General features: G+C 42.7%; 1 long non-coding RNA gene across 1 annotated transcript in view; it reads right to left on the bottom strand.

Annotated features, from left to right (window-relative positions):
- The window catches only part of LOC309369453, a 370754-nt gene extending 347204 nt beyond the window's left edge, over positions 1-23550 (bottom strand). Inside the window, exon 1 of the long non-coding RNA XR_014168147.1 lies at positions 23427-23550. This is a non-coding gene — a long non-coding RNA (uncharacterized lncRNA). The remainder of the gene's footprint in view (positions 1-23426) is intronic.
- Between the last annotated feature and the right edge of the window lie 323 nt (positions 23551-23873).

Below are 23873 nucleotides of genomic sequence, written 5' to 3'. Positions count from 1 at the left end.
AGTTTGACAATATCCACTCCCACAGCTCCAAAAAGCAGATTGTGTGGGTTTGTTACTGAAGAGCTCAGTCTATCAACATTTCAACATTTCCTATGCCCCCATAATTATTCCATGGGGAATGTGATTGGTTTCCAATGGTCATTTCCAATAAATGGAACTGCACATCACCTGTCAAATACTAACAAATGTATAACAAATACCAACAATATTGCATGGCAGATGTCAAATACTGTTCTGGTCCTGATGACATCCCTGGAAGTGTGGCAGAATCTAAACATCTTGTCCCTAATTCTCCCTGCAAACCAGGGCTGGGGAAACCTGTCGTCCTCCAGATATCATTGGACTCCAATTCCCATTAGCCCCAGCCAGCATGAAATCACTATTTAACAGAGCTGCTGGAAGGCAACCAAGGATGTACCTTTCATCAGAATGGAAGGCCCTGGGTGGCACCATGTTTGTTGGCTGTGTCAAGGGAAACCTGGAAGAACTAGGATTCTCTCTCTTGTATTGCAGCACTGGATAACTGCAGCACACAAACATTTAAAGGGCAGGACATCCAAATGAAGACAAATCAGTTTTGCTTTGTATGTATATTTTGGCTTAATCAAGTTGGCCTTCTTCACCCCTTCCTCCACCACAGGTCTCCCAATTGTATTTTATGGTAAATAAAAACTAAGATCTGCTGAGGCCCGGAACGACAGATCACAACAATGAACAACTCATTATGGGTTTGTTTTCTTTTAATCCTTTGGGGGACATTTTGTTTGAACCCAGTTTCCTTCAGGCTCTGGTCTGGTGATTAGTGACTGCTTAATTATCCACCTCATTAGCTTCCTATTAATAATAAATACCAGGAGGCAGATACTTGCAATTGCACTGCTTGTTTAGGAAAGAAAGGCTGTCTATAGGCGGCACTTCTAAAATGCAAATCACACTTGCAAAACCAAACCAAAAAACCCCCACACCAGGAGGGAAGGTTTTACCAATGCTATTTCTCTGCGGGATCATCAAAAGCCACCTTATACTGAGGACTCAGCTATATAGCTGTACATAAAATGTTTTAAGTGTGTTTTAAGTTCAATATATGGGATGCAGGTGGCACTGTGGGTTAAACCACAGAGCCTAGAACTTGACAATCAGAAGGTTGGCGGTTGGAATCCCCACGATGGGATGAGCTCCCGTTGCTCGGTCCCAGCTCCTGCCAACCTAGCAGTTCGAAAACACGTCAAAGTACAAGTAGTACAAGTACGGCGGGAAGGTAAAAGGTGTTTCTGTGCGCTGCTCTGGTTTGCCAGAAGCGGCTTAATCATGCTGGCCACATCATCCGGAAGCTGTACGCCGGCTCCCTTGGCCAATAAAGCGAGATGAGCGCCGCAACCCCAGAGTCGGTCATGACTGAACCTAATGGTCAGGGGTCCCTTTACCTTTTTAAGTGCAATATACAAGCCAGACTGGATTGCTTAATTAAAGGATTCTAACGAATCATTATCTATCTGAAGAAGTGTGCATGCACATGAAAGCTCATACCAGTAACTAACTTAGTTGTTTTCTAAGGTGCTACTGGAAGGATTTTTTAAATTTTTAATTTTTTTTCAGACTACGGCAGACCAACACGGCTACCTACCTGTAACGAATCATCAACTTGTTCCCAATAAGTTGCAAAGGGAATGTAGCCTGCTATTTGCTCACTAGCATGACTGAGGAGGGATAATATCAAAACAATATATCCTCTCCTATATTCCTAAAGATTCCCATAAGCTGAATTCAGGACAGATTCAAAATAGCCCTGGAGCTCTCTCCCACAGCAGGTCATGATGGCGAGCAAGCTAGATGGTTTTAAAGAAGGATGAGAGCGATTCATGGAGGAGATGGTTATCGATGCTTCACAGCCTTCATGAGATTTCTACTATATCAGGAATGCAAGCTGGAAAATGCATGATCGAATGCCTTCGTGTCAAAAACACACACACACCTCAATTCACATTGCAAACCTGGACACCATTTGGAAGGTGATGCTAAAAACTGTTGTTCTGTAGGGCTAGCTTTCCACAGGCAAGGGAAAGGGAGGGAGAATTCAATGATGCAATACCCCATCTCCATTTCTGATGTGGTGCAATCTTAACAGGAGCATGTCATCATTGTGGAACATGAAGTTCATCTCACCAATTGACTTTGCAGATGATATCAAAGGAGGCAAAGCCTTGTTCCATTAATCGCTTCAGGAAGCTCAGATCTGAAAGCAAAATCAGCTTGAGTGCGACCACGGGGTGGAGGAGAATTCCATTCATTCTGCATTTGAAAGCAAATTGGCCTAATTCCCAGTTTCTGGACTTATATGCAGATCAGATTGTGGACTTCTTTGAATTTTGCGATGCAATTTTGGTTAAAAATCTTTTATTGATCATTTCAGTATTTCTGTACACCAAACACGTCCAACTTCCAAGAGACTGTGATCTACTCCCACTATACAAAACCTGGCAGTGATCTACCCATAAAAGTTGTTGAGCTTTTTTTGGGGAGTGGGCAAAGGGGGTCCAGCGATCAACCATGATCGACCTGTTGGGCACCCCTGCTGTACACCATGCAGAGGTTTTGCTATAAACCATTCTACACTGAGGTCCAGTGCCGAGGGCCTTCTGCCAGTGCCCTTACTGCAAGAAGCCAAGTTACAGGGAACCAGGCAGAGGGCCATCTCAGTAGTGGCGCCCACCTTGTGGAACCCCCTCCCACCAGATGTCAAAGAGAACAACAACTACCAAACTTTTAGAAGACATCTGAAGGCAGCCCTGTTTAGGGAAGCTTTCAATGTTTGATGTACAGTGGTACCTCTGGTCCCGCTGCTGCCACGCAATTTCTGTTCTCATCCTGAAGCAAAGTTCTTAACCCGAGGTATTATTTCTGGGTTAGCGGAGTCTGTAACCTGAAACATATGTAACCTGAAGCGTATGTAACTAGAGGTACCACTGTATTACTGTATTTTAATATTTGGTTGGAAGCTGCCCAGAGTGGCTGGGGAAGCCCAGCCAGATGGGCGGGGTATAATAATAAATTATTATTATTATTACATTATAATCAAAGGGTATATACTGTTATGAGGATTGGGGGGGGGCAGTCTGGATGTTGTCCTAGGCCCCTTCCAGTTGCTGTGATCCTGTATCTACAAGGCTAGAATGTACTGTATAAGGGGGACTTTGAAGAAGAGGTCAAACTAGTCCCTTTGTCGGGGTAGTGACCTTGGTCATTCAGCCAAGACCTGACATCTGCATATAAAGAGAGTGAGAAAATGGGCAGACCTTTCCATGCCCAGCCTCACTTGACTAGTGGGTGGAGAAACAATTGTCAGATTTGGGGTGTGTGCTTGTGAGTTGGAAGGTGGAAGCTGGAGACAGAAGCATGTCCATAATACTCCATAGAGTACTATAGTACAGTGGTACCTTGGTTTTCGAACAGTTTAGTTCTCGAATGTTTTGACTCCCAAACACTGCAAACCCAGAAGTGAGTGTTCTGGTTTATGAACTATTTTTGGAAGCCGAACATCTGACGGGGGTTATGCAGCTTCCGATTGGCTGCAGGAGCTTCCTACAGCCAATCAGAAGCCTCGCTTTGGTTTTTGAACATTTTGGAAGCTGAATGAATTCCATTCGGCTTCCAAGGTACAACTGTACTCTGCTGCATAACTGTATTAGATTTAATAGAGAAGTATTTTTATATAGTTATGCACATGTATGCACTGTTACTTTAGGAAACCTGGACTGTACGTGCGCAGGCAGAGGGTTTAAAAATGTTTACAATAATGCATGTAGCATGCAGGAATTGTTCATATTTTTAGTGGAGCAATTTTTAAAAATAGCTTGCAGCTCCATGGCATCAATGAAATAAGATGGGAATTAGACAGGGGGGGGGGAATCTGTGCAGATCAGTACAACATCGAGATCCTTCTTCCCCAGTAAATTCCATCCCTACTCATAAATGAGCCGATTCCAAATTGAAACATTGAGAGTTCATTTATCCCTAACGCCCGTAGGCTAGTTTGACCCTGCTTGTATTTAACAGTTCTATCTCGAAAACTTACAAAAGTGATATGCTTGTCCTTTCTCTCCTCCCCCTTTACTTTCCTTTTCTTGCAGAAGAAATAATTTTTCTCTCTCTCCCTCTGATCTAGTTAAGCCACCCCCATGGTCCCCAAACATGTTTCAGACAAGCTTTGGATGATTCCTGGTTTTATGATACGTTTGGAGCAGCCACCTGTATTTCCCGACAATAGATTTTATTTTCAGATAGCTGAAATTGTTTGCAATGCATTTTCTTCATAAAGCCACATAAGGTCTTCGAGGCAGAAAAAGTGCAGGTCTAGACAGAATTATCTCCGGAGCTGAGAGCTGTGCAGCTAAGGGTGTCCACGGAATTTAAAGCAGATTCAGGGGTGGGCAATATAAGCAGGAGCTTGGGAAACTCTTGCTGGTTCTGTGAGAAGTTAGGAGGGTGGGAGGGAGGAAAACCACTGACACAGACTGCACTCCCAGCTGGACCACACAGTCTTCATGCTATGGGATGCCAACAGAACCTGTTACAGATAGGTAGCTGTGTTGGTCTGCCATAGTCAAAACAAAAAAAATTCCTTCCAGTAGCACCTTAAAGACCAACTAAGTTAGTTCTTGGTATGAGCTTTCGTGTGCATGCACACTTCTTCAGATACACTGTGTGTATCTGAAGAAGTGTGCATGCACACGAAAGCTCATACCAAGAACTAACTTAACAGAACCTGGAATGCTTGGGCAATGGCTGAGGACCTAGCACTCAATAATAATAATAATAATAATAATAATAATTTATTTGTACCCGACCCATCTGGCTGGGTCTCCTCAGCCACTTAATCCAACAAAGATAAAAATACATTAAAATGTCACACATTAAAAACTTCCCTAAACAGGGCTGCCTTCAGATGTCTTCTAAATGTCAGGTGGTTGTTTATCTCTTTGACATCTGATGGGAGGTTGTTCCACAGGGCGGGCACCACTACTGAGAAGGCCCTCTGCCTGGTTTCCCATAGCAACAACTGTTGACTCCACAAAGCCATCCTGCACGAAGAACAGGGCTGATGTGAGTTGTGATTTAGAAAGTAGGTTGGTAAAATATTAAATAACTGAAGAGCCACAGTAGATCATTAAAGGTAGAAGTGGAATAGACTGATCAATGGATACAGTGCAAGATACATATATATGGCCTAATTCAGGGGTCAGCAAACTTTTTCAGCAGGGGGCTGGTCCATTGTCCCTCAGACCTTGTGGTGCTGGACTATCTATCATCTATCTATCTATCTATCTATCTATCTATCTATCTATCTATCTATCTATATCTATCTATCTATCTATCTATCTATCTATCTATCTATCTATCTATCTATCTATCTATCTATCTATCTATCTATCTATCTATCATCTATCTATCTATCATCTATCTATCTATCATCTATCTATCTATCTATCTATCTATCTATCTATCATCTATCTATCTATCTATCTATCTATCTATCTATCTATCTATCTAATCTATCATCTATCTATCATCTATCTATCTATCTATCTATCTATCTATCTATCTATCTATCATCTATATTGGTGGGGGGAATGAACAAATTCCTATACCCCACAAATAACCAGAGCTGCATTTTAAATAAAAAGACACATTCTACTCATGTAAAAACACACTGATTCCTGGACTGTCTGCGGGCCGGATTTAGAAGGCTATTGGGCCAGATCCGTCCCTTGGGCCTTAGTTTGCCTACCCATGGCCTAATTGGTTTGGGAGTTTGGCCATGGCAGATTTTTGAAGATTATATTTTAATTACATTGTAGGGGATGAGCTGCCCTCTTTCATACAGTGGTATCTTGTTTTGAGTCCAGGATCCGTTCCAGAGCCCTGGACGCTTGATGAAAGGGACGCTCGACAAAGCGCTGCTCTGTGCACGTGCGTGGAGCGGTTTGCGCTTCTGCGCATGCGTGAGTGGCAAACCTGGAAGTAACCCGTTCCGGTACTTCCAGGTTTGCCGTGGACGTTCGCCGAAATGAACGGTCGATGGGCCGGACGTTTGTGAAGGTATTACTGTCTTTATACCAGCCATTCAGTTGCACCTATCTCTGATACAGCTACTCCCTGTTACTATGTAATAAGTTGCTCTTGAGAGATTGATTAGATGCTTTATCCTTATTTTACACTATCAATCAGCTTCAGAAGCTGTTTATAGCTTTTGTGCAGGACAAAAGCATCCCAAATGATTCCTTAATGGTGATGTGACATTTGATGAATAATCAGAGGATTCATTTTTACTGTCATTCTTTTTTTGGTGGGGAGAGATGGGGACAGAAAAGAATTTGCAACAGAGAGATAACTCAGATGCTGAGGGCTTTTACTTTTGAACCGTTTGCAGATTTCGCTTCTTCAAATATATGTTCTGGTGTGGGGAATGCAGAATATGGGAGAAGGGGGCAGGAAAAATGGTGAGCAATGAGTGGTCCAAGAGAGGGAGGAAAGGTTCTACAATTTTTTGCAAAAACAAAACAAAAGAGGAATTTTCGGCTTGGTAGCTATCTGTTGTCAACAGAAGGGTCCATTTTGTTCAATGACATTTTAAACAATTGGGCGGGCACTATTTAAAACCACCAAAGCCACATTGTGGCTAGAGTGTTCAGGTCTAACACGGCCAAAGGCAGATATAGTGCTGTACAGAAGTTGTTAGACTACAGCTCCCATCATCCCCACAGCCACCATGCTCAATGGTCAAGGTTGATGGGAGTTGCAGTTCAACAACATCTGGGGGCACCGGGTTGCGGAAGGCCACCCAGGGACTTACCACTACACAATACTGGTGGTTGAGCCAATTCAGAAAAGAACCTTCTTGCTAATTTTGGGATTAAAAAACAAAACAAAACTTTTTCATATTCTTCCTCAGCTGTGGGAGAACTTCAGCCTGCCTCTGGAGAATACTCAAGAAAAATAGCCTCTCTAGTTTGCCTTCACCTCTACACTTTATAGAAACTATTAGTTTGGATCAGCCATTCTGCTTTCACTGGTGTTTTGCAGCCTCCACTGATTACAACAGGGATGTTGTAAAAGGTTACTTAAATTGCAAAATAGAGGTGGCTGCTCGATTGAGCATGCTATTTAATGCATTCTTACTTAGGAGTAAACCCAACTGAGCTCAGTTGGACTTTTTTCTGAATAAATATGGATAGGATTATTATTATTATTATTCATTGAATTCTTATATCACCCTTCATCTGTAGATTTCAGGGCAGTTCACAACATAAAAACACAAGATAAAAACACAAAACACATAATAAAAACAATAAAAACCACAAATCAATACCTCCACCTCCTTCCGCAAACATATTTAAAGGATTTAGGATGTTACATGGCTGACGCAACTTAGGCTGGATCTAGGCACATCAAAAAGCCGTTTCAGGAAAATGCGTTATAAACCTCATAATGCAAAATCACATTGTCGAAAGACCGAACTCTACAGCACCATTTGGTGTCATAGTGTTATAACGCATTTAAAACACTTTTTTTTACTAATGTAGTTGAGTCCTTAGGCCACATTCAGACCACATATTTAAAGCACTATGATACCACTTCAAATATTTGTGACTCCCCCCCCAAAGGATTCTGGGATTGTAGTTTGTTAAGGGTACTGATAGATATTGGGAAACCCCTAATAATTAATATAATTCCCAGAGTGGTTTATCAATCAACCCCTCTTTCCCATGGAACTCTGGGAATCATAGCTCTGTGAGGGTGAAAGAAGTCACTCACAAATGCCTTTCAGCCACCTGGAAAATAAGATTGGCGCAACAGAAAACCCCACACCCACGAGAATTTCACTAAAATTGTCTCTTTCCTTTCATAATTTTTGGTGCAATTTTTTTCCTTCATCAGATGGCATGGTTCGGGAAAAAATACAGGGCACAATTTCAGTGCAACACTAGAGATTACGGAGTTGTTTGAAGAAGCAGGAGTCATTGGGCTGTGGCTGTGGCAAGTATTCTGATCTGTATACGCTTTTGATTCGCCCCACAACCCAAAACAGACACAGACATTTCCCCACAATTTGAAATCCTGTATCTTTCCTGTTACAACTAACCAGGGTGAGTGCTATTCAGTTATAACAAACATAGACTTTTTCTTTCTCAACATGAACTCATGGCTTCAGTTTATCCTGCCCTGATAATGGGAAATGTTTGCGACCATGAAAAATAACATCCATGCACCTTTTCAAAATGGGACTTCTCACCAGTAATCATCATTATTCATATTTAAACATATTCCATTTTTTCCATAAGTAGTTTAACTGACAACTTACCTGAGGACTATTTAGAACACAGGCACACATCTAAACATCTTAATGTGTAAAAATACTGGCAATTAACTGCAAACAATTTGAACCACTTAGTGCTTTTAGAGAATGACCAAATGGATTTTCATTTCTTCGTGCCTGTTTTGCCCCAGTTTAATGAAAGGCACTCACACAATTAGGACAATTTCTTTCTGTTATAAACATGACAGCAAATAGGACCTTTTGTGGGATAATTTTTGATAATTAGCACTGCCAACCAGTTTATTTCTGGAAGGCTGTTATATAAACACACATGCATATATTTGGAAATGTAACACTCCCTTGCAGCTTTGTAATCCAAATCGGAAAAAGCAACTTTCCTCCCCAACCATGTCTGTTTAAGAGTCTGAAGTTGTGGTGATGGCAGGGAGGTTGCGGGGGGGGGGGGATTCCCTTTGGGGGGTTCGATATGGAAGCGCAAACCAGATTTCCAATTAGGCAGACTTTTATTCAGTAATGCATTACAGGTCAGAGTCCAAAGAGTCTGAGACGATATTCTATTAGTACACCCCTATATGGGGGGTGTTACCTTGGCTGTTTATTCTAGCCAATCAATTTGTGCCACCTACTATCACCCCATCACCTCACCATCTTTTCCTCCAACCACAGTCCTTGAAAACAGTCACCCATCCCAACTTCTTTCCTCTGGCCTCTTTCCATCGTACCTGGAGCTGCTTTTCACTCCAACTAAGACTCTCCATGACTGGTTCTTACTAGTTTTGTGTTCAAGCCCAGTCTAAACCACAGAGCCTAGGACTTGCCGATCAGAAGGTTGGCGGTTTGAATCCCTGCGACGGGGTGAGTTCCCGTTGCTTGGTCCCTGCTCCTGCCAACCTAGCAGTTCGAAAGCACGTCAAAGTGCAAGTAGATAAACAGGTACCGCTCTGGCGGGAAGATAAAAGGCACTTCTGTGAGCTGCTCTGGTTCACCAGAAGCGACTTAGTCATGCTGGCCACATGACCCAGAAGCTGTATGCTGGCTCCCTCGGCCAATAAAGCGAGATGAGCGCCGCAACCCCAGAGTTGGTCACGACTGGACCTAACAGTCAGGGGTCCCTTTACCTTTAAGACCCTCCATAACTGGTTCTTACTAGTTTTGTGTTCAAGCCCAGTGCCGGATTTACATATAAACTCAACAAGTTATACCTTAGGGGCCCACTCTCTTGGAGGCCCCCCAAAATATTAAAGGGGGAAAAATTGAATGTACATTTCCAAAATATAAGATAAAAAACCAAATAGAATAAAGCCTACATACAGCAACAGTGTTGTGTAGGCTCCTATGATGTAAGTAATGGGCCCTGCCTGCTAGCCTGTTCCCTAAAATATCACTGGTTTGCTCATTTCTATATATAGGGTGCCTACATAAAATATGTATTTTATGGAAAAAATACATATTTTGCTATGTGCAAATGGCTTTAGATACCTATAAGGTCCATAAATTACCATAAAGCATATATTCAACACAAAAAAACAGTTGTTGACAAAGGACAGCTAGACATATAAAGAGCCCCATTATCTCCATTAGGTTAGGACCTCATCAAACCTAAATCTGGCCCTGTTGTACGCACAAAGCTGGCTCCCCTAATAATGGATTTCTCTCTCAAGGTGCTATAGTGCTCGTTCAGAAAAGATAAAAGAAAATACAAACACACACCACTTTCGCCCCATTCTACTCACACACTACCGCACCACTGGGTTTGCGTTAATCTTAGAATTGGACTGGAACTTAAAAATGGAGCTCTTTTTCCTTTCCTTTCCTTCTTTGCTGGGCTTTTCTAACCCAATCTCACATCAAAGCAGGGTGGTTGCAGTTTGCACATCACCGCTCTGGGTCCTCATGACGAGGTTGGTGCTCTTCGACGGGAATTTTTTTTGCAACCGTTGGCTACCCAGGCAAATGAGCGCATTCCGAGAGTGCTCATTATTCACCGTCCTAAATTGACTCATCATGATTCATTTTCCCCTCGCTAATCTGCATGCATCACCATAAATTATTAATAAATTCTTCATCATCATTACCCACATCGTAAATTATTTACTTTACCTTTCTTCGGTTCAGCACTTCCCTCCCCCCTCCCCGATATTACCGGCACTCCCTTCCAAAATAAAATATTCCTTTTTGCAATAAAAAGGCAAGGGAATATGAGGGGTGGGGAGAGAGAGAGAGACAGATGTTTCCATTACATTTTTTCTCAGTGCTATTTTTCTAGAAAAAGAGGTGCTGGAACTCACCATGAGCGCCTCCCTTGTTATCTTATAATGGCAATGGTGCCCACTGAGTTCCGCCTGAAAAAAAATCTGTTTCTACTTATTCAGGTAATACTGTACAGTGGAACCTCAATTTCTGAGCATCTTGGAAGCTGAATGCTTCGATTTTCGAACACTGAAAAACCGGAAGTAATTGCTTCCTTGAGCTTGTTTGGAGGTTCTAGCAGGTTCTAGCAGGGGAGCGCAGCTATCGTATACCCTTGACCGAAGAACGGTACACTCCTTCTATCTGGGATGGTCGTCCTCTTCCACCGAGCGCGCAGCTTCGGGAGGGACGCACATGGAGCGGTGAGGGAGGAAGGGGACACCCGCCTAGCCAGCCAGATCAGCCGAATCAACCCTGGCGATCAATGGGGTGACAGATGTCGCAGCCAGATCGCCCTCACAGCCAGATCGCCCTTTACTCGCCCTCACAGCCAGATCGCCCTCGCAGCCAGATCGCCCTTTACTATCAGAAAGGTAATCAATTTATTCCTGCGGCCAACCAGATATTCCAAACAAAAGTCCAATCCCAGATATTCTATGGAATCCCGCTATGGGTCCAAGCATATAACAGTGATTTAAAAAAGATTCACTCCAGCTTTCTGAGACGTATTCTTGGACTCCCAGCTACGATCAAATACGAAACAATGTGTGCAGAAATAGGCATACACACAATGGAATATTGGGCATGGTCCACCTCAATAAAGTACTGGTTACGCTGCCATTTTCGCTGCCCTCCATCAAGTCTGCTCGCCGATTTGCTCAATGACTCCTATAAATCAAGATGGTATCAGCACCTCGAAAAAAAGATTGAATCTTTAGGCATCGAGCTGGAGCCCCTGTACAATTCTAATGAGCAATACATTTTCCATAATATCCTAACTAGACTAAAGGATGTCAAGAGACAAAATATTATGGCAGCTATAAACAAAATTTGCTCCCCCATATTCTATGATTTAAACATCTTAGATAGCAGAGCCAATTACGTCACTAAATTAATAATCCCAGCCCAACGTAGGGCTTTTATGCTGGCCCGTTTGAATGTTTTTCCCTCAGCATTTGTCAGGGGAAGATATCAAAATATTCCTAGAAACAAGAGATTCTGCAGATGTTCTATGAATGTCCCGGACACTGTAGAGCATATTCTCTTTCATTGCCCATTGTACAGTACGCTCCGTCAACGCGTGCTGTCCCCTCTCTCGGGTGGTCTGGAACCCCAGCAAGGTGAATGTGTGGGACTCTACCTATCCGACGTTGACCAAAGGGTAACGGCGGGGGTAGCCGAGTTTTTGGTAGCAGTCCTCCAAGGAGCAGGTTAACAAAGAAAACCATTGACTCTATATGTATATATATATATATGTATGTAGCCAACTGCTGCCCTTTTATATATATTTCAAGGCCTTTATATGTTATTTTCTCTTTTATGGTTCTATTCGCATAATGCCTAATAAAGGTTTGATAAGTAAGTAATTGCTTCCGTTTTCAAACGTGCCTCAGAAGTCGAACGGCTTCTGAGATGCATTTCTCAGTATTCTCAATAGGATTTGCCGACTGCCCACTGAGCCATGGTTGTCGAACATTTCGGAAGTCGAACGGTCTTCTGGAATGGATTACGTTCGACAGCTGAGGCCCACTGTACAGTCATACCTGTTGTTATGTTTGCTTTAGGTTGCGCGTTCTCAGGTTGTGTCCCGCGGTGACCCGGAAGTACTGGAAAGGGTTACTTCTGGTTTTTGCCACTCGCGCATGCGCAGACGTGCAAAATGACATTACACGCATGCGCAGACGCAGCAAATCATGACCCACGCACGCGCAGACGTAGGTTGCGTTCCTTTCATGTTGTGACCGGAGCTCCGAAATGGTTCCCGTTCCCAACCAGAGGTACCACTGTATTTGAAGAAACAAAGGGGCTTAGGAATGGCTTTGAGAGCCAGTGTGGTGTAGTGGTTAAGAGCGGTAGTCTCGTAATCTGGGGAACCGGGTTCGCGTCTCAGCTCCTCCACCTGCAGCTGCTGGGTGACCTTGGGCTAGTCACACTTCTCTGAAGTCTCTCAGCCTCACTCACCTCACAGAGTGTTTGTTGTGGGGGAGGAAGGGAAAGGAGAATGTTAGCCGCTTTGAGACTCCTTCGGGTAGTGATAAAGCAGGATATCAAATCCAAACTCTTCTCTTCTTCTTCTTTGCTCAAGGCCAACACAGCATGTTTTTCTGTCTGAGGAGAATGTGGTGCAACCAATGCCAGCCAAGTTATACTGGTAACTGCCAGAGCTGCCACAAGCACCTCTTCCTCTGCTGGGCAACAAAAGTTCTATAATAATAATTTAAATAGCTAACTATTTCCTGCCCTTTCATGATGCCCTAAAGCAGTCGCTTAGTGGTTAAGAAAATAAAAACATGCCTACTGGATCAGGCCAGTGGCCCATCTAGTCCAGCATCCTGTTCTCACAGTTGCCAACCAGATGCCTGTGGCAAAACCTGCAAGCAAGGCCCAAGCACAAGAGCAACTCTCCCCTCCTGTGGCTTCCAGAAATCAATACAGTGGTACCTTAGGTTACATAAGCTTCAGGTTACAGACTCCGCTAACCCAGAAATAGTGCTTCAGGTTAAGAACTTTGCTTCAGGATGAGGACAGAAATCATGCTCCGGCGGCGCAGCAGCAGCAGGAGGCCCCATTAGCTAAAGTGCTACCTCAGGTTAAGAACAGTTTCAGGTTAAGAACAGACCTCCGGAACGAATTAAGTACTTAACCCGAGGTACCACTGTATTCAGAAGTGTTACTGCCTCCAACCATGGAGGAGGAACATAGCTATTACGGCTAATAACAAAGAAATGACCAGTCCATAATTTTAATGGTAGGTTTATTGTAGTTGTGTAGAACATGTCGCAGTGGGCCAATTATTTTCATTGGCTGATGAAGCCAATTCAGAGGGAGGGCAAATGCTAGTCAATGCTCTCACTTCGACTTGATAAGAAGAAGAGTTTGGATTTGATATCCTGCTTTATCACTACCCTAAGGAGTCTCAAAGCGGCAAACATTCTCCTTTCCCTTCCTCCCCCACAACAAACACTCTGTGAGGGAGTGGGGCTGAGAGACTTCAGAGAAGTGTGACTAGTCCAAGGTCACCCAGCAGCTGCAGGTGGAGGAGCAGGGAAGCGAACCCGGTTCACCAGGTTACGAGTCTACCACTCTTAACCACTACACCACAGCTTGGGCTCCATTTCAGACACCAACCCCTCTATGTATGTATGTTTTTACATGCATGTATGTACTTTATTCCATTCCTGAGTGCTCACTGGAAGGACAGATCCTGAAGCTGAGGCTCCAATACTTTGGCCACCTCATGAGAAGAGAAGACTCCCTGGAAAAGACCCTGATGTTGGGAAAGATGGAGGGCACAAGGAGAAGGGGACGACAGAGGACGAGATGGTTGGACAGTGTTCTCGAAGCTACCAGCATGAGTTTGACCAAACTGCAGGAGGCAGTGGAAGACAGGAGTGCCTGGCGTGCTCTGGTCCATGGGGTCATGAAGAGTCGGACACAACTAAATGACTAAACAACAACAATGTACTTTATGGCCCTGCTAAAAGTTTTGGCATAAACTTTTGCTTGGCCCTGATGATGGTCTTTAAAAAAAAAACACAAGTGTTTTGACTTGCAAGATTAGGAATCCTTCTTGTAAACTTTTTCAGTCTTCCGCATGTGGGCTACAGAAGGGAAGCACCAGATGCAGAATACAAATATAGTATTTGTGAGCATATTGTGAGCATCTTGGTTCTGTTTCCTGTTTGTCACACTGTATCTATCACAGGTTATTTTTAAAGCTCTTGTTCTCTCCTTTTGAAAATCTGGTTTATAAAGCTCCTGTGACTGGGATAGGTTTGGTTTCGTTCGTTTGGAAAAGCACACACCACCCGAGCATGGCTTCCTGCTCCTATCTCCGTATTGCCTGAAATTGCAGCCTATCTAGAGAAAGGGTGGCAGCTGGGTGGTTGAACACCTGTTTCGCATGTAAAAGGCCCTGGGTTCAAATGCTGGCACCTCCAAGTCAAGCTGTCAGTGACCCCTGTCTGAAATCCTAGAGAACCACTGCTGGTACTTGTAGACTTGGGATGGGAAATCTTTGCCCCTCCAGATGTTGCTGGACTTAGAAATGGTTCTCCCAGGAATGGAGATATGCTTGTGCTGGGTACAATCAACCTCACATCCCTCCGGTCAGCAGAGAACTAACAGATAGTCAGGGGCAAATGAACTTTGTGGTTTCCTATTGAATTCCCAAGCTCCACCCTTCTGTCTCTCATCCTGCGTGAAGCAGTCACGAGAAACTATTATTATTATTATTATTATTATTATTATTATTATTATTATTATCACCTGCAATTTTCCCTGACAGGACCCAAGGCAAAAAAAATAGGGGGAAGGGGGTTAAAAAACAATTATACATTAATAGGAAATTGTGTGTGTGTGTGATTTATTAAAAACATACAATCACAATGGAAACTGCATGGCAAGCGGTCCCGAAGAGTCTGTTGGAACAAGAAAGTCTTTGCCTGTCAGCTGAATGACAGCAAAGAGGCAATAGTAGAAACTTTTAGGAAAATAAGACAATTGTGATATGTTCTGATTGATGGAGAATAGTGCGCTATATTGAATATAATTTGGACCCATGATCCAAACTGGAAGTCATTATAGAAGTTATGTGTGAAGAAAGTAATTTATCTTCTTAGCAAAGTGCATTATACTTTTGTTGTTGAGTGTTTGCTTTTTAAAGTCAATAAAGCATTTAAAAATGGTGGGGGAATGATAGCAGGGAGGCAGCCAGTCTAGCTTCTCTAGGGAGAGAGTTTCAAAGTCTTGGAGCACCCACCAAGGAGGCCCTCTCCCCAATGGCGTAGCTAGCCCCTTGGGTGCCCAGGGTGGTGCTTGCACCCTGAAGCCCAGGGTAGAGTGAGCCACCCATGGGGGCAGGGTGGAGCTTCTCTGCAGCCTCCCCCTCAGCTGTAGGTCAGCTGAGGCAGTGGGCAGACGCAAGCCCCGCGCTGCTCATAAGCCATTGCTCTGTCCCAGCTCCTGCCAACCTAGCAGTTCAAAAGCACACCAGTGCAAGTAGATAAATAGGTACTGCTATAGCAGGAAGGTAAATGGTGTCTCTGTGCACTCTGTTTTCTGTCATGGTGTTCTGTTGCACCAGAAGCAGTTTAGTCATGCTGGCCACGTGACCCAGAAAGCTGTCTGTGGACAAACACCAGCTCCCTCGGCCTGAAAGCAAGATGAGCGCTGCAACACCATAGTCACCTTTGACTGGACTTAGCTGTCCAGTGGTCCTTTACCTTTTACCGTACAAACTATTAACTAACCCAATTTTGTTTTATTGAAACAAGAGTTTGTTGACCAAGCTCAGGAATGCTTCAGGACACAAATGCACAAGCAGGTAGTCACCCCTGTATAGTATTATTATTATTATTATTATTATTATTATTATTATTATTATTATGCCATCCTCTCCCAACACATGTTCAGCTGTGGTTATGGGTGGAACTATTACAGCTACTATAGCTGCAAATAGCATCTCATGAAAATTCTAACCACCCTTAGAGTCAGACATATTTGGCAACAGGAAAATAATGTTTCGCTGTGAATTGCCCATTGCGGTCCTCTGTGTTCTGTAAGCTTTCTTTCTTTCTCATCATTATTGAGATGTATCCTTCCTCTCATTTTAGCCAAGATCTTAGCTATGAATAATTCATTGTTATCAATTTGGACACTTACATTTTAAAAATGGAAAGCCTGCATATAGCCTCCAGATTAAATCGCATTAAGAATAGTCGGGTGAATATCTTATTTAACAAATTAGCCTCTTCTCCCACCATAAGATGTACTTTCTGAGTTAATGACTGGGCATTTTAATAAGAATGGATGTAATTATTTTACAGTCTCTGCTCTTTAGAGACCAGCATCCTTCATTTTCATGTACAAAATCCTCTGGTGTGGGAGCATTATTGGAACAGAGGGTTTTTTTTAAAAGTCACAACACATGCCTATAACTTAGGGGGAATGGCCTTTCTTGGAGAATAAATAACACATGGGGGAAAGGGTGGTATTAGAAAAAGCACTGAGCCTTTAAGAAATGATAAGAGTCATTAAGTGTTATTTTTCCCCTTAAACTCCTTTGCTGCCACTGTCTTTGATTTTTTCAAGAAGAAAAATGGGAGGGAAAACAGGCAAATGAAGGCAAGAAACAGAAACACAGGAAGTTGGGTGAATGTCGGAACTGGAAACAAAGGAAGTTGGGTGAAGGTTGGAATTGGAAACACAGGAAGTCGGGTGAAGGTTGGAACTGGAAACACAGGAAGTTGGGTGAAGGTCGGAAATGGAAACACAGGAAGTTGGGTGAAGGCCGGAACTGGAAACACAGGAAGTTGGGTGAAGGTCGGAAATGGAAACACAGGACGTTTAGCACTGGAAGCTCTCAAACTCACCTCCTCAGTCAATTGTCACTGTTACAGAAGAGAGGCAACAAATGGCTGTCATTATCTGGTTCTAAATCCACTTGCAGTCTTGAACACAAAGAAGCTCATCCCACAAGGAGAGCTGGCCCAAGACATTTTAAGATTTTGAATGACAGATTATTATTTTTAATGCCACAAAGATTAGTTCTCATACCAGGGCTGGTGTCGATAGATGGCATGGTTGGGCACCTGACAAGAGTCCCTCTGGACTCCTCACCATTGCAACCTGCTTGTTCATCTACCTCCCATTCTGTATCAGAGGAGATAAGCAAGCAAAGAATTGAGGAGGGGGCAATGTGGGGAAGTAGCTGCTACTGCCTGCTTGAACATTTGGGTCTGTCTGGCAAGTAAGCTGGTGGTAGAAATGATGGAGGCACCGATGACAATGAAAAGCTCACTGAGACGGGGGTGTGGGGTGTGTGCTTATTGGTGATGTCTTGCTCAAGGGCACTGCCAAGATCTGAAGCCAGCGCTGGCTTCTGCCCAAAATGCCTGTGACTTTTCCATAACAATAATGGGAAGATTTTATTTCTTATTATTAAACTTCTAAATGGGCCAGAGGGAGGAGTAGGGGTGAGAGGCAATACAATTTAATCCTTTCTCTCTTTTTTGCCAGTCTGTTAAAGGTGTGTGTGTGCTTTAACAGCCCTTTATCAGTGATTTCTTTTCATACTTTACCCCTTAGCGTCCAATAAAATCTTGAAGCAAAATAACACACAAAGGGTGGAAACATGCAGGCAAGAGATATAAAAACCGTGGCGGAAACTAGCCTCCAAGACACAAGATTATTTAGTTTACAGTATCATAAAATATTTCTCGCAAGCATGGAGAGGTGGAACAGCTCTATAATACTGAAGAGGAGAGAAGAAAGAGAAAGAAGGATTCCTAACACAGCTGCAAAACTATGATGGGTCCAAATTTGTATTGATCATCATTATCTACCATATATTTTGGAAAGCTGTTCATTTGCTATATGTTTGGGCACATCTTATGATACTGTAACTAAATTTTGCATGATTGGTCCAAATACCAGTACAATTTGATGCCATTTTGAATCAAGATGGCAAACTCAACTTTTCAAAACTGCACAGATTTCAACCACTGGTTTCAAAACACTGTGGTGTTGTTGTTGTTGTTTTCTTGGAATTCCAAAGCAATGGTTGGTAAAAGGCTTCTGGTGATAAATATAGTTCCAATAATATAAATGATGCTTCGAAGAGTGATATAAAGAAAACCACTCCAGAATCGCTATGCAAATTTTAACAGAGACAAGAGAAGGGGGGAAAGTCATGGAAAATAGTAGGCAGCTGAATTGGATTTGAACAGGCAGAATAAGAAATGGGAACAGAAAATAGAAGGAGCAGTTGCCTCCATGTGCCTTGTGTTTTCTCTCTCTCCCTCCCTCCTTTCCTCCCTCTCTCTCTCTCTCTGGGAGGTAGTCTGGATTGACTTACACGGTCATGAAGTTCACTGGGTGACCCTGGGTTAGTCATTGGCTCTTAGCCTAACATACCTCACAGGGTTTTTGTGGAGATTAAATGAGTTCATTGGGGGCAAAGGTGGCATATGTGATAAATAAATATATTGGGGGTAGTTTGACTGTTTTGTTCTTTATGCGTTCAGACACCTCTTCAGATATCATCACCAAACTCAGCACAAGCTTTCCCAAGGTGGAGGTGGTAGTTTTTGTTGATGTTGGGATGCCAGATGCCATTTTGAAACAAGATGGTGGTCTTAAAATAGCTCCAAAACTCACAAATCATGTTATCCATTTTTAAAATGTTGTTGTTTAGTCGCTTAGTCATGTCCGACTCTTCGTGACCCCATGGACCAGAGCACACCAGGCACTCGTCTTCCACTGCCTCCCACAGTTTGATCAAACTCATGCTGGTAGCTTTGAGAATGCTGTCCAACCATCTTGTCCTCTGTCATCCCCTTCTCCTTGTGCCCTCCATCTTTCCCAACATCAGGGTCTTTTCCAGGGAGTCTTCTCTTCTCATGAGGTGGCCAAAGTATTGGAGCCTCAGCTTCAGGATCTGTCCTTCCAGTGAGCACTCAGGGCTGATTTCCTTCAGAATGGATAGGTTTGATCTTCTTGCAGTCCATGGGACTCTCAAGAGTCTCCTCCAGCACCATAATTCAAAAGCATCAACTCTTAATAATAATAAATATTCTTCTTAGTTTCTTCTAATTCCTGGGAAGTGCTAGGTGCTCCCTGCTGATAAACAAACAAACCAGCACTGCCCATAAGAGGGTTAAATCAGAAATGCCAGGAGTCCTTCTGTGAAGCTGGCAAGCCAACAACTTGTCTTCCAATAACTTGTTTCTGGCTATTGTGTTAAGAAGGACCTTTGATTCCTTGTTCACTCCTGAGCAACTTTAATGAAGGTTCTGATGTTAACTCTCTTGGATCCAAGTGTGATGTCATCTCACTTAGCAACACCAAGTCAGACCCCAAAGCCAAGATCTGAGCGTTCCCTGATACTTGCCCTATAAAGGTTCTCTGGTGTGCTCTTCACCCCTAAGAAAGAAGACCCAATCAATCCAAAACTCATTTATTTCACAGCAAGTCACCCAGCTCCTGCTGAGTTTTAGGAATGGAAAAGAATTTTAATTACAAAGAAGAAATGCTTGTGGAACTTTGAAAATTAAACTTGGAGGTGCTTCCCTCCCCTTTCTCCCTCAGCTTTCTTTTTCTTTTTAAAGAGGTAATTATAACAAGTTGAAATTTCGTTAGATTTATTGGAATGGTCCAGTTAGATGCCTTTGCAGGAAATAAGGAGATCAAATTCAATATAGTCACAATAAGTTGAAACCAGAAACCAGATCTGACAAAATGCTAATATTTTAAACAAACAAACAAATAAAGTGCCACACTTTCAGAGCAGTTAACAATTAATGTAAAAACAGTACAGTTAGCCATAAAATCAATAAAACAGCAGAGCAGGCAGCATATAACACATGATCGATCGATCCATATGAAAGAGCAGACAAAATGCATCCAATGTCTTAAAGGGGCTAGATAGACCCACTTTAAAATTCTTTGGTAAGGGAGGATTTCGATTTTAGAAATGAATCAGCTAGAACCCTGTTCTTGTTCTTGGGTATTGCAGTGCAAGCTACAGGTCAATTATTAGCAAAATAGATTTTATTTTAAAAATAATAATCATAGAATCAGAATTGTAAGGTTGGAAGGGACCCCAAGTGTCATCAAGTCCAACGGATACTTAGTCAGAATCTCCTTTCTTGTAACTTGAACTTATTGGTTTGGGTGGGCCCTAGCCTCCAGATTAGGAGAAAACAAGCTTGTTCCATCCTTCACGTGACAGTGCTTTAGATTATTGAAGACAGGCATCACATCTCCTCTCAGTCTCCTCTTTTCCAGGCTAAACGTACCCAACTCCATCAACCGTTGCTCATAAGACTCGGTGTCCAGACCCTTGATCATCTTGGTCACCATCCTCTGCATATCTGAGCATTCCTGCTTTTGTGTTTGAAGACTTGCTATTTGAATATGAAGCCACAAACAACTTAGGACCAGAATACTTCTAGGGGTGCCTTGCCTTACACTTGGTTACTTCAGTCCTGTCATTGAAATTCTACTCAATATTGATCCAGAGCAGAACTCCAATGTATAGTTAGCAGAGAAAAAACTTAAACACATTGCAGGATTTCCCCCCAAAATAGACCAGAGGCAATTAATATTTCATCCAGCAGAGCTTTATTGCTACTGAAGGCAAATGAGCATAATGGTCACAAATCCAATATATTCAGGATTGTCACTGTCCATAAGAAGTTCAGTTGCAGCAGACTTAACTTTAACTTGCAATAACTTATAATAAGTCTAAACCTTACCAGACCAGAAGGAAAAGAGATAGAAAAAGAAGGTGAAACTCAGGCTCTTTCTGGCCCTACTTTGATAGCCAGCATGACCTTGACAGAAGGAGATAAGAGAAACAGTTTAAGCCAGCTGTACTCAGCTTCTCTGAAGGAATAACCCAAACATCATGAACCTTCTGCTTGCTTCGTTCACACAGAGAAGCTTCCAGAAGCTTCCAGAACCCTCTTGAATTAAATAGGAAAGATCTCTACATATCAGATCAATACTTTCTGCACTAAGAAATGCAAACTGACAAATCATTGGGAGTGACACTTTTAGTAGTGCTATATGCTACTGAGGTTTGTCTTACTCTCACTAAGACCAGGTCCTTTAGTGTGATGTGACCTGCCCTTTGTAATTCACTCACAATGACCACAAGGCAGGCATCTGTCTTAGCTAACTGGGTGATCCAGCTACGTTTGATGTAGTCAGCTGATCTACTGGTTTGTGATGTAGGTAGCATCTGCTTTATGAATATAATTTTGTTTCTTATCATATGATGTTCATTGCTATGATATTTACTGATGATGCAGTTTTTTAAAAAACAAACAAACCCCAATATCAAACACCAGAGGAGTGGGAACACATTGAATAGCTCCAGCTTTTGCACAACTGTCTAAAGCAAAAGCTGTGCACAAAAGGCTTCCATGCAGCCTAGACACGCGCACAATTGGGGCTCTGAGAAATGTGGAATTCTTTGCATGTACAGCTACAGCACATGGAGGCTCCATCACTACAAATGGTTGCACTCTTTTCATGAAGGCTTGGCGAATCCCTGCTCCCATGTTGACCAGCAAGGGTTTTGGTTGCCATATCCAATTCATGTAGAGAAGTCTGGATGAAGTTTGTAGAATAAGCCTAGTCCTGCTTTGTCTCCCCATAACTCCAATTTTGCTTTAATGAAGAAATGGAAAGCAAGCATGTATTAGGTGCATGATTTGCCTGAGATAGGGAAGGTAGTGCAGGATGAAACAATGACATTATATATAGATTCGTGTATGATAGATAGCCCCATTATTTTCAGGTCCACCATGTGGTCATTGAGCTATTAAGGAAACATAATTTCAGTGAGAGAGCAAACAAGTGGTGAGGTCTTAGTTTCTGGAAGTACATCAATAGGAAATTATATGAAACAGTTTTTTATGGATTTAGATAAAAGGTCCGGTGTTTTTATCTGAGGAAACGACAAAGATCTGAGGAGAACCATATCAGAGGAGATACGGCACTGGATCGTTTTAAATGTTCCTGAGGTAACTTTCTGTGTGGATCTTATAGAGGGCTTTTAGTCCTGTTCAGATATTATCTTATCCAATCTGGGTTGGCCAATATATGTAACAGTCAACGATACCTGCTGGAAATATGGTAATACTGGAGCAAATTTGCTCCATATTTACTGGAAATGTCCTAAGATTACACACTATTGTATATCAATTTGGGAGCATGCTGGAGATATGGCTGGTAATGTGCTACCCTTGTACCCGTTAGTAATTTTTTTATTATCATTATCTAAAAAGCACAGTTGTACTGGAAGTTCTGGAGATGACTAGACACTTTTTAAGAGCAGCTAGGAAGATAGGATCTATACAGAGAGGAGGGAATTCTATATCTACTATCTAGGTCAGAATGGTTACAATGGGTCTGAGGTATGGAAGACACTGTAGTATCGTCTTTGCCCACTCCTGATGCTCTCATCAAAGAGAAACAAAAACATTACAATTTATTAAACATTAACTCTTCCAATAAACCCTTACAATTCTACACATGTGCAGGCTTTGCTCATGTTGGCCACTGTGATGATTTGAGGGCCTAACTATTCATGACACTAATTGCATAGCTTACAATCATGTCATCCTTTTTTCTTGCATTGCAGGAAGAGGGGAGATTGTTATCAGGACTGCAGGGGTGTGGGGAGGAGAGCTTGAAACCTTTGCTTACCCAACGTGATCTTGACAAAATGCAGGAGCATACACACACACACACACACACACACACGCATAAGGAAATCAGGGAAGCATAGAATTGTACAGTTGGAAGGGACTTTGAGGGTCATCTAGTCCAACCCCCTAACACTGCAGGAATCACAACTAAAGCATCTGTGACACATGGCCTTCCAACCTTTGCTTATAAACCTCCAAAGAAGGAGAGTGACCACCTTCTGAGGAAATCCGTTCCACTGTTGAATACCTCTTACCGTAAGAAAGTTCTTCCTAATGTTGTATTGCTCTGTGCTGAACCTAAAGTGATGGCTTGGGGCTTCTCTGGACACCTGTAATGGTAGTAATATGGATGTATATACAGTGGTACCTCGGGTTAAGAACTTAATTCGTTCTGGAGGTCCATTGTTAACCTGAAACTGTTCTTAACCTGAGGTACCAATTTAGCTAATGGGGCCTCCCACTGCTGCTGCTGCGCTGCCATCGTGTGATTTCTGTTCTCATCCTGAAGCAAAGTTCTTAACCCGAGGTACTATTTCTGGGTTAGCGGAGTCTGTAACCTGAAGCATCTGTAACCCGAGGTACCACTGTACAAGGTGTGACTGGAAAGTTCAGTGAATGGTCACAGAAATTGGAGAGCGAGAAATATTGGAAACCCAGGAAATGCTCACAATTATGTACAGAGATGAAACTGTAACTTGAAAGACAGTGTATGAGTTGTTTAAACGTTTCCGTGAAGGGTGGCAAGCCATCGAACATGACCCACAGTCTGGCAGACCGTCGACGAGCGGAACGGCGGCAAATGTCGACAGAGTTCATGAGTTATTGATGCGGGATCGACGTTTGTCCGGCCAAATGATGGCAGAAGAATTGCATATGCCATGTGAAATCATTACTTAGGTTACTGAGTT

This window comes from Podarcis melisellensis (genome assembly GCF_964234715.1).
Source record: "Podarcis melisellensis genome assembly, chromosome: 4".
Taxonomy (NCBI): domain Eukaryota; kingdom Metazoa; phylum Chordata; class Lepidosauria; order Squamata; family Lacertidae; genus Podarcis; species Podarcis melisellensis.
The sequence above is the reverse complement of the archived record's forward strand: the minus strand, read 5'-3'. Positions and strand labels throughout refer to the sequence as shown.